Here is a 12,738-nt window from a genome sequence, read left to right on the forward strand (position 1 = left end):
TAACAAACACTTAAAGGAAAAACAAGGAACCCAATGATGTTTAAATGCACAAAGACGCATGCGCAACATATCCGTTGTTAGCTCGTACAAATCTGTAACTTCCCTATTCGCATCCTTTTACGCGACTACGTCATCGCCTAGATGATCTAGGATGGAAATAGCTCTTAGGTTCGGAACGCATACCATCCTCTATTTCTGTCTTTATAACCGCATAGTCTTTGCCCGAGTGTGGGACATTTTGGGACATAAGGAGATCGCTTCATAGATGATTCTATTCTTATTAGTATTTAAATGAAAAATATTACTGACGATATAACAAATGAGATGTTTTTGGGTTATTAAATTAAGAATATCTTTTATATGGGAAAGTGTATGAGGTAGGAATTTTGTGCCGTAAAAGAATTTTCAGACAGATGATTGCGCGAGTAAACACCTGATTATCTTCAAAGAATTCTCGAATTATCAAGTTCAATAAAAATATAAATGTTCTTACTACTTCGTAACAATAGAGATGTCACACGTCAGATATGAATAAGCTAAAATCATTCTCAAAATATTATGTTAGTAAAAAACAGATGTTTTAATGTATGACTAATTCTAAGTTTTCGACATTACTAATATATTTATCTGGCCGACAGAATAGAGTTAACAACGAGGCAAAAAACTGCTTACGAACCGGATAATTGATGCAAAAAATTCAAGTAAAATAAGTGTTAGGAAACCGGCATGCACAGTTTAAAGTGCTAAGTATAACTGATTGATTTGCTGGTTTAAAGTGGAAATATTGAACTTAAGTACAGTATTTTTAAGTATAGCCTGACAACGATGATTATTACTATGGTACTTGGCTGTGGAATACAGAGCCATTTTCTCATACTAAGGCGGCGGGCAGACGCTGTCAAAACGTTGCCGAGAATCACTACAATACTACGCAATTGACAGTTGTAACTTTATCAACATTAGTAACTGTCAGGTTCATAGTAGAGTAGTGTTTCTCAGTAAAAATTTGACAGCGTCTGCGTGCCGCCTTAGTATGAGGAATTCGCTGTGTACTTCACAGCCACGATTCTATAATAATAATCATTAACAATACTTTACTAAAGTTCAATATTTGTCAGTTTCATAGTAGAGTAGTGTCTCTCAGCAATAATTTGAAAACGTTTGCGCGATGCCTAATAGGGTCGCGAGGTAACCGTGTAATTTTAAGTGAATGCAAGGGTTGCAATTGAATAAGTAGTTAGTGACTGCACAGCGGTGAAAAACCCATGAGGATGAATCATTACTGCGTTTTTAGACTCCCGCGCTGCGTCACCGGTAATGTTAATAAGGGCGAAATTACTTAACACAGGAATGAAGCCCTGATTTACTTTACGTTCCGTGGTGGACATATAAGTATATGTAACATCATACTTATAGGTGTTATTTAGAAACTGAGCTCTGATCGCTTTAATGTAGATTTTTTATCAAATATAATGAAATCGATTAAACAGTAATTATACAGCGCAATATTATTAGCACAGAAGCTAAAATGTGCGTCAATCTACAATCTCGGGTCTTTTCGTCTTGGAAACGTGATACAATCTTTTCTGATGTCAAATGGAAGTCAAGGAATGGTTTAGTACAATATTATATAATGGATCATCGAATGTGGCAGTATATAGTACACAGTATTATAATATAATGATACAATGTCAGCCCTGTATTATATATTGTCCCACTGCTGGGCACGGACCTCCTCTACCATCGAGTGGGATTAGGCTTTAGTCCACCATATTGGCCTAGTGCGGATTGACAGACTTCACACACCCTCAAAATTCCTATACAGAACTTCTCATGTATACAGGTTTCCTCACGATATTTTCCTTCACCGTTAAAGCAAGCGACAATTCACAAAGAATACGCACAAAACTATAAAAATCAGAGATGCCCTTGGGTTTTGAACTTGCAAACATTCGTCTCAGCAATCCGTTCCACTCCCAACTACGCTATTGCTTCTACAAAGTAATAAACATTAAGTCAGATTGACAATATTCTGTTCTATATTTTCTATTTACTAAAACTAATGACTATGTATGTAGGTTTCAGTTAAATCCACTTTACTTGGAAACAACGCTCAAATACAGAAGCTTAATGGAAAACTTCACAAATTATGACGTTATGAAAATTAAAACTTGAACCAACAAGGATATACTTTTACTATCATTTGCGATCTCATAAGTTGGGAAAGCGAAATGGATCTTTGGAAGTGTCATTTATTTTAATTAGGTTAAGAAAGATAACGCAAATAATATCATACTTCAGTTGAATGGAGTCGTGTTAGTTTAAGGGTATTTTTGCTAATTATTATTTGTTTTTGTTGTTAAGTACATGATTTTCATATGACTCTTTTGAATATAATATGTACCTTTTTATATTGAACTGTAGGCAAAGTAATAAGACTAAATTAGAAAAGCTATTTGAAACATATTTCGGTATTATTATATTTAATGATCAGCGATGATAGCCTAGTTGGAAGTGGAACGGACTACCGAGACTAATATCCGCAGGTTCAAAACCCAAGAGCACGCACGTTATACTTTTCTAAAATAATGTGTGTATTCTTTGTGAATTATCGTTTGCTTTAACTTTGACAAATGAGTGTCAATGAATCGTAAATTTCATGTCACCCGGAGCTTAATTGGATAGAACTGAATAGGAATATGAAAATAAACTTAAATAAAAAGACTTCAAAAAGACTTAAATATGTTTCATTTTGGAATAAATCATAATATTTGGTAACAACTTTATAATATAACCTATAAAGACGTTTCCGATAATGTTACGTTCCGTTAAATACGCTTCCATTATTGTATAATTTTCTACATGTTTTTTTTTTTATTTATTTATTATTATGTTATTATATAGATTTCTTTGAATCCGTAATGCATTTAAAGCTATTGTTATTTGTATGGAAAATTACGCGGACTACAAACGTCTCTCACAAATCTATAATTAGTTTTTCATTATTCATATTCCAAATTATAAAACAGAACTAGCTTGGGTGATGTTTGGAAAGAAAATACTTATAAATATTTAGAAGTATTTACAATGATAAGCTTTATGAGATAATGAGTCAGACCATATAATAATAGAAGCTGTATCCAAATAAACGCGGAATAAACAGCACAGGATGTTTTGCTTTACTAATTTACTTACCAACGTGCAAAATGTAAAATGGTTAGCTTTCCGGACTTTGCCCTGGTGCAACCGACATTTTATTTGCACCATTTCAAATTTCGAATAAACAAAACTGGCCGCATTCAAACCACAAAATAATATTTTTATAGTTCACAGAAAAAAAATACAATAATAAACAAAGTTTAAAATATAGAATTTATTTGTTTAATGAAATTTCAAATAAACTGCCCGCATTTAAATGGCTGCTTTGTACGTATTAAAACAAGTTCATGAATGTGTTCCTTCCGTCCCCGATCACTGAGACACGTAAGTGCGGATATTTTTACATATTAATTTGCAAGGACCCTGACGCACCGGATTACCGGTCACATGTGAAATTTTATCACCAGAGGTTCCTGTACCATGTCTTTCATTTTATTGATGGAAATAATTGTCTTTGTGTACTATTATGGGTACAATTCTTTAACTTTACCGACGTGAGAAACATAATTTTTATACAAATAAAAATAATATTTTATATAATTGCAAATGTTATAATATACTAAAATATTAATCCTTTCGTAGAGAACTTTGGATAGCGTACCTCGTCTAGAACTGTAGACAAATTTTGCACATTAATAATATATTAGATTAATCCGAAACTTTTAACGAAGCTTTACATTTTTTGTGACTTATCAGACAATAAATATATTAAACAATTGATCTTTCTTGTTTGAAAATAAAATAGATATTGGTATTAAATAGATATCACATCTAATACTGCGTCAAAGAAGCATAGTATAACAATATAATCAATTGGCTTGAAAACTTCATCGAAATTAAATTCAAACATGAAAGAAATGAAGCCGTAACTCGTGTATAACTTAATCTTCGTCAACAACCGATTATTCGAGTCATCGTACGATCCTGTAAATGCTGTATTTATTACCGGCGTTCGAGTTTGTGTTTTCATTATAGATAATACTTTAACAAAATTGAGAGACACGTACCTAATTAGCATCATAAAGACGTTTGGTTACTTTTGTTTTTGGCGAATAAATAATTTTCAAGGTAATATCACTAACGAGATATAAGTAGTCAGTATTGTATAATTACAGATAGAAAAGACTGGGCCCTTATTCTATATGATAGTGTAAACGCGTAACGCGGCCGTGTCATGTTATCTTCGAGAAATGTGCGTGGAATGGTATTCTGTAAGCCAAATTTCTATAGTCCAAAACGTGATGTGTTGTGTTACGTGCTTGTTACGCACTGTTAAAATAACGTGCGGGATAGAGAATAAGGCCCTGCTCTTTTATATTTTAGCACATAGAGCTTATTGACGTATAGTCAGTTAAAGTTGCTGAAATTTTTTGAAAAATCATTACACTGTTCCCCTTTCACTTCAATCGAAATATTTGTGTTTCTTAATCTAAAATAAAGTAAAGGTAAAAAAAAAACGTGTAAACGATGTGAATGAACGATTCTTGATATGGACACAAAAGTTTAAAGGTCATTTAAAATATTAAATTTGTTTAGCTACTTTTGAGGTCGACTGTACATCTAATTAAAGGTATTTACGTATTTCGCGCGAAAATAACTGCTTTTACGTCGCGACTTCACTTGCATTAGTCTATTCTCAGAATAAAAAGTAGCATTGAGCATTCAGTAAAGAATACCTTTAAAACCTAAACAAAATTTTAAGTCGGTACAGTACTATTAGAAATTATCCTTACACCCAAACATATAAACTTTAACTCGTTGCAATATTAATCTATACTAAAACGTAAAGCTGAAGAGTTTGTTTATTTGTACGCGCTAATCACAAAAACTACTAAACCGATTTTGAAACTTTTTAACTAATAGGAAGCTACATTACTCTTGAATGCTATAGATTACTTTTTTTCATGCGGTCCAAATCGCGATAAAAGCTCGTTTAGATATAAAATAATTATTTTGTTTTATTAACACTAATTTTATCTACATTACCAACTGTAAAATCAATGATATTTTCATATAGATTATGTTAAAATTTTATCATTCGGAAACGATAATACATCCCACGCTTCAATAAAAAACATACAATGATATCTTATGTAGCAACACTGACATGTTGGATTTGTAGTGTAGCAACATTGACAGTTCGATATCTACCTTACTAACACAAGAACAGCTCGGTATGCCATGCGAATGCCATTTTTCGAGCAATACAGTCGTTGCAATCTTGGTGACAAAATAAATAGAATTGTATTTTTGCGTACTATATATTTCTTCAACAGTATATAGTACAAAGCGCCAAAATATAGTACAATGCTACATATTATAGTATGGTTAGCAACCCTACTCATAACGTTCAATTTTGTTTGTTCACAGATACAGCGTTATTCTAACAATATCGACAAACGCATCTGACGGATTTGCTTTGATAAACGGTGAGTGAGTCATCTTTTTTAATGTTCACCATATAGACACATTGTAGACGGTGTACCTTAACATCGCATGTTTCAGGATGGCGATTGCAGTGGAATACCAAACAATACTTTGTGATTTAAGGTGTTGGATGCTGTTTCTACTGTTTGTGGGTGGTCGTATCGTTTACCATCAGGCGAACGGCAATCTCGCCTCGTCATTCAAAAAAATGGAAGAAAAGTAGAAGTGATAAGATGATTTTTTTTACCAATTAGGTAATATGTGGAATTCTAACACTTCGAAATAAAATGTAATAGTTTACGTATTTATCCGGATTTTTATATTATAAATTTCTCCCGACGTTTCGAAGAGTTTACAGCTTTCATTCACTTGGCGGACTAGAGTGTGGATCGTCCGAAAAGTCAACGGTACACTATCTACAATTAATCTTCATTTTGCAACATTTTCAATTAAGTTTAATTTTTTTATCTAGTGTTATTTCAATGTCTAACATTCGCATAAACATAAGAAAACATTATGTATTTGACTTCTTTCTCCTTAAAACAAACACGAGACAAGGATTTAGTCTAAGTTACTGGAATTAACCTCGGGTATGTTCATTTATATACAAGTTTTTTTTTTTATTTTAATACCTCAAAAACCTTAATAGACAACTTTTTTTCTCTGAGAAAACTGAAGAGCTTCTTAGCTAAATCCTAGTAGAATGCAGAATTTTATTGCAACTATGATAAATTCTACATAATATTCAGCTATTTTAGGCTATTAAAAGAACTCAAAATTAACAATAGGCTTTAAAAAAATATTTAATAACCAACCATTTAGTTAGGGTAACCTAAAATGAAGAAGTAATGCGAACATTAGCTGTATTTGAACGTCATTGCGCATCTACCCCGACCCCCGTCGTTGTTACGTCTAATCCGATACATTTGCATTAAATTTCCCGGGAAAAGTATGATATATGCGTCTCTTCAACGCCCGGGTTTTGATCGCGTCAACGCGTATATCCGCCCCGGGTGCCATCACACTAAAAACTAATACCGAAAGCAACGTATAAATAAAGTTACATTAAAGAAAAGTAATATCATAACCAGGTACATTGTATTTTTGTTTTATTTTATTCAAGAGGAACAAAGAGCAGTGACACATCAAAAAAGTAAAGAATAAAATTATATAGATATTGCATTAATACCACTGTTCACAAGTTACAGCTTGGATTCTTTTCAGCGGTTTGGCAACTTTAATTACAGCGATGGGCAGCATCGGGCTTCTTAAATAGATATACTACACGCTGTGAATATCACAATTAAACATTCGCTGTAAAACGATATAGTGGGTTTACTTCGGCTTCGTATAGCGTCGTATTTGTCACTCATACTTCGTTTCCTTGCTAATTTCAGAGACTTTCTCGTCCTTACACCCACTACTACAACTCCTGTAAGCCAGGATCAGCTGTGGCACGCATATTATGACACCGAGCAGTGGAGCTCGGCGAGTCTCAGGGAAAACTAATATGTCATTATCCCGCAACGAAATTAATTCCTCGCTAATTTGCCAATTATCTTTCTGTGTCGATGTGAATATTTACTGCCAAACACTACTTATAAAGCGATAATATTCTAAGTCGTAACTGCTTTATCGATGGTTTTATCGTTGTAATTTTTTTAATTATATTATTTTTATATCTTACTGTAGGATGGCGCCTTTACTTATCTCGAACATCAAGTGTCACGGCGCCTAATCGCTCATATTTGCAAATGTCATAATAAAAGTAATCTGTTTTCCCTTGTAGATTCACCTTAATCTTTTTAATGTTAATGGAATGTCGGAACAAAAAATATCTCGTCATTTATCACAGCGTGTTTGTCAATCGGTTGCAGATATTAATTTATTTTGAACCGTTGCCAATTTTCGTAATGCAAATCTGCACAGTAATATGTTTGGATTCACAGCATTAAAATCTGTAGAATATTGTTTTCATACAAATAATGTGAACGCAGTCATGCACATCAATTATGACTTTATATGTCTTCTATCTTTGAGTCTTTTTAGACTTTTTTAGAAAATGGCCTGCGGAATTTCTCATAAACTAATATCCCATTCAACATGATTCTAAAACGTTTTCTTAGTTATGATAAACAACAATAAATTTTCTTATATTCACTTTCACCAACCGTAGGTAGTAAAGAAAAGAAACACAATTAAACTTACATTTTAGTATTATTAACACTCAAAATCTTTCTTTGTGGCTATAAAACAATTTTGAAAAGTATTTATTTCATTTATGTGCCGGAAACACGGTTCTGACGATAAAGAATAATGCGCCAAAGCAATAATGGTCACGCAAGCCTGTGTTCATGTGACATACGATGGGTTTATTATCATTCCTTTTTGTGAAATAACCCAGTAAGTAGTCAGCTTGTAAATTGCGCCATGCAATTTGCAACTTCGCTAGTGACGGTTTAGGTTGCAAGGATATGGCAAATTTGACACTTCCGACTGTGAAAATAGAGTTGGAATCACAATGGTAGGTTTTGAAGCCGCTTAATATATTTGTTATAGAAATTGTATATTAAACAAATCTTTTACACGATTTATAAGCAGGTTTTAAATTATATCTAGAACTTATATATTTCAATTTGAATTGCTTTCATAATAATTGCTTAACTATTTTTAAATTTCGACTATAAATAAATCATGAAAGTTACGTATCAGAGACTTTCACACCGACCACTAAAACTATTGTAAGCCTCCTGGCTTCATCCTTAATCCTGGCTGGATCAGCAGTGAGCACGCATTTTATAACACCGAGCGGTGAAGCTCAAGGAGACTTAGAGAACACTAAATTGTCTTTATCCTGCAATGAAATGTCAAATAGAAAGATACCATGGAGTTAGAAATATTAATTTTGCACTTCCCGTCATAGCACAAGTTACGCGTCAGTTCACAATTAAGACAATTTTTTTTTCATTGCTTTGAATGACGAGACGAGCTTGCCGTTCGCCTGATGGTAAGCGATACAACCGCCCATAAACAGTTAAATCACCTTCCAACACCTTGAATTACAAAGTATTGTTGGGTATTCCACTGCGCTCGCCATCCTGAGACGTGAGATGTTAAGTCTTATTATGTCCAATAGTTACACTGGCTATAATGTCCTTCAAACCGAAACACAACAATGGCTTCACACTGCTGCTTGGCGGCAGAAATAGACATTGCGGTGGTACCTACCCAGGCGGACTCTCACATATAAAAGGCCTTCCACGAGTAACCAGTTAAATTTAAACAAAACAGTATTTCTCGGATTCATAGTAGCTAATTACCAAGCTTTGTGATTATCCGATAATCTAAACTTCCTATAGATAACATACTGCACCTTTATAATTAGTGGTTCCTAGTTGGATGTGCAGTCTACTTAGCCCATTAAATGCACAAATAAGGTAAAAATCCTCTATTTGAGCGCGCCAAATCAAAGCCAGTATAATATGGTCACAGTACGAAGTCGATAAAGCGGCTTAAAAATTTATTCCTAGGCTTATGTTTGTTCCGAAAGCACATGTAAAAAATACTGCTTTAATATAATATGCCAAGTTGGGTTCTCGTGCATAAAATCTCTAGCTTGTGAGGCTTTGCAATCATTTTTGTATGATTGTTGTTCATGATGACAGAAGAAAAATATATACTACTGTAAAAATTACAAGGATTATACATTTAAAAAAAAAATTGTTGTAAATTATTATTTCATATATCCTGCGATATAAAGTTAAGAACATTGAAGAAGAATACAATTAACTAACATTTCAATCAAGTAATATTTTACTAAAATCTATACGTATCCAACTCAGAAGATCGTGATTTTTATTTGTTTGACCGCAGCGGGTAAATACGTTTTTAGAAGTAGGTACAATAAGCTTTTGATTTCATAAACGAACTTTAACACGGGCTGGGTCGCGGTCAAATCTAATGTCGTTTTAATGTTTAACCGACTTCATAAAAACGAGGAGGTTATCAATTTGACGTGTGGGTTTTTTTATCAATTTTATCCTTGTAGCAACAATGTGTAGCTCTAATAAGGTCAACTGAAAATGAAAATAAATTGTTTTCGCCATATGTTACAAATGTAGGAAACAAACAAATACATCAGGAAGCATAATGAGTCTTATCTATCAACAAAAGGCAAATCCTAAAGCATTGTGATAAAGATGTCTCTTTCGAAATATACTCAATCCAGGTTTCCCCTCATGATTTTTTCCGGAATAATATTTCCATTTCCCTTTTCACGGAATAAAAAGAAGCCAATATAATCCAGGGTATGATGTATCTATGTACTAAATTGTATTCATATGCGTTCAGAAATGTCTATATATACTATTAACAAACATCCAATCATATTTACAAACATTCGTATTATTAGAAAATGACTGGTTTTATTCAGATCCGAGTAATTTTCCCCATATACATTTTTTATACGTGCAAACGTCACAAAGGCCTTAACAAAAGCGGGTGACGGGCATTTTTTGAGTAAAATCATTATCAATAATGAAATAATGTATCGGTCTGTGTGGTTGACCGGTGTTTTGTCAAGTTACAACGTTTACTACGTGTTCTCGATTTTAAGTCGCTTATAACTTAAAGACCGTTATACTAAATTTAAAATACTCACAATAATCGTCGTAAATAATTTTCTACCATAAGTTGTGTTTACGAAAGAAGTCACTAGTCAATGCTGTACAGTTAAGTATGCCAATAACTTTAACACAGAGTAGGTAGTACGTTTTAAGTGTTCGTTCTTTTGGTCTCTATTAGAGATATACTCTTAATGTTCATAAACACCATAGTGCCGACAATCGTTCAATTATTTTTATTTCATGAAAAAATAATAGTTTAAAAGTTGTATCTATTGACGTCAATTTACCTCAAGATAATTATTAAATTTATAAAAAAAAAAAACGTTAAATAATTTCGCCTTTACATCCATACTTTATAAATAATAAACACAGACTACAATATAATTAACGACCCGTATAAACGTGATATTAAGCCGAAATATGATTATCGAGTTCCCGTAGTAGCAGATGTTGCACGCGTTGGTTAACCGGAGGACGGAGCAAGGGCGGCGAATGTCAGACGGTTGATTCACCCGTACTTTAGTACTATACTAATTGGCAATTAATCACACAGTACCCACAGGAACTAACGTAAAACGGTAGATTGATGTCGTGAGGCCTCTCCGTGATACCGACGGGACGCTTTGCGGAGGAAAAGCGGGATTTAGATAGATATACAAACTTCATGTTAACGAATACCTCTAATGCGTTAGTGAGGACTGGTCCATATAACTTGATTCCTGTCGGCATATTTTATGTAGAATTTAATTATTAAAACGATTTGCAGACTAAGTTCATGCATGTTAGTATCTATGCGCAGTGTCGAGTTCTCTTTCGAAAAATTTCAATTAAAATTTAAATTTAATTTCAATATATAGTAGACTCACCAATCCATAATTTATATATACTATAATATACTATGTTGTATAATCTTTCTAAAACACATGACACATGAAGCCTTTATCCCTTTAATTCTTTCATATTTTTTTTTAGTATAAAATATTTTTCATTTTTGTTCGTTAATGTTAGATAGATTATGTCATAAATTTGAAAGTAAACTAATTTTAATTTAATTTTAAGAGTACTTAACAAACACTACTAAATATACTTTTACCAGATATTGCATCAAGTTAAAATCATGTAAATATCTATATGTAATATAGATAAAAAATAGAAAATATATATTTAAATGAAAGACAAAATTTCTCTGTACATTGTCTGAGGCACGAATATTCGCGCGTTTCCCGGAATAGGGCCGACAATGGTCCACTATAAACGTCGCAATAAACGTCACCGACAGAAATAGCCAATGGTTTCATCGTACATTATTTTACTAACCAGTATTTTAGATGCGAAGTTATGGTGGATATTGGCGTCGTTACTCTCTCTAGCAGAATTTTATTTTATTAAATAGAATTTCTCCCTCTCTTGAAACTTTGCCGTGCCCGACAGGGTCCACGGATATGTCACGTGTATTATAATGTAACATCTATTGTATAAAATGGTTGTGGAGTGCAATAAACTTTGAATTTGCATTTGAATTAGATAAATTGAGAATTTTTTCCCCTTCTTTTTTTTTACTAATTGGATCAGTAACGTAGCTTGCCGTAGAGGGCCCCTATATCTATATTTGTTAGGGGCTCTTCAGGGCAGTGCGAACTTTTAGGCGCTCGCTTAGTTTAATGAAGGTATGGGCCAAGAGGGGCCCCAAAGCTCAGGGGCCCCGTATCACTGATACGCCTGATACGGCGGTAGCTAGCCCCTGAATTGAATCCGCACTATAGATAATGTGGTGCAGAAATTGAAATCGAAATTGCACTATTTTAGTTTGTTTCCTGCATCATGCATACATAAAACATTCCTATTCGAAACATTTCATTGAATGACAATGTTGATATTTTTTACGCTAGGAAAAGAAGCCAATGCGAAGTTTGTATAAGTCCAAGTGAAAAAAACAATATCGCTAAGTTGTTTTTCCAGACAGCAAAAAGTCCACACTTAAACCTCCAAACTTATCAATTAGTCTCCAACTGCGTAACAATCAACATAATTAATATCTGTCAAACATACTTTTGTTCATTTTGGAGCCTAAATCAAGGTCATACGAGGTTTAGAAACATTTGATTAATGTTTCTAAACCTCTCTTAAAATGATGTTTGCTACTTTTTTTACGTGTATTGTGGACATAACCTTATGTTTATACAGAGTGGTTGAATTAGTTGTGCCTAACCAGCTTTTTAGTACATAGATTGTAGTGATATATATTGTATAGGGTTGTCAAATCATATTTATAAAAATAAAATACAATCAAAGTAACATACTTACTTGCAGAAGGAGAATAATTTTCAAAACTACTGCAGCTTTTTTCGGTTTAGTTCTATATAATTTTAGGGAACCATTAAATATTATGTTCTCCTGGCAGCCCTGAATGATTGTTATTGAGTAATCACTGCATCTAAAGGCGATGGATCGTTTGATAAAGATCACATGCATAAAATCTGATTGTCATCATTTTATAGGTCTTGGAAGTTTTAGACTTGTTATTGAA

At 33.2% G+C, this 12,738-nt stretch overlaps 1 protein-coding gene across 1 annotated transcript in view; it reads left to right on the forward strand.

The window, feature by feature from the left end:
* Positions 1–12,738, forward strand: part of LOC115453818 (ecdysone receptor-like) — a 279,568-nt gene that overhangs the window by 37,025 nt on the left and 229,805 nt on the right. Inside the window, exon 3 of the mRNA XM_030182564.2 lies at positions 5,530–5,588. The gene's annotated coding sequence lies outside the window, so the exon portion shown is untranslated. The remainder of the gene's footprint in view (positions 1–5,529; positions 5,589–12,738) is intronic.

This window comes from Manduca sexta, chromosome 17 (genome assembly GCF_014839805.1).
Source record: "Manduca sexta isolate Smith_Timp_Sample1 chromosome 17, JHU_Msex_v1.0, whole genome shotgun sequence".
Lineage (NCBI taxonomy): Eukaryota > Metazoa > Arthropoda > Insecta > Lepidoptera > Sphingidae > Manduca > Manduca sexta.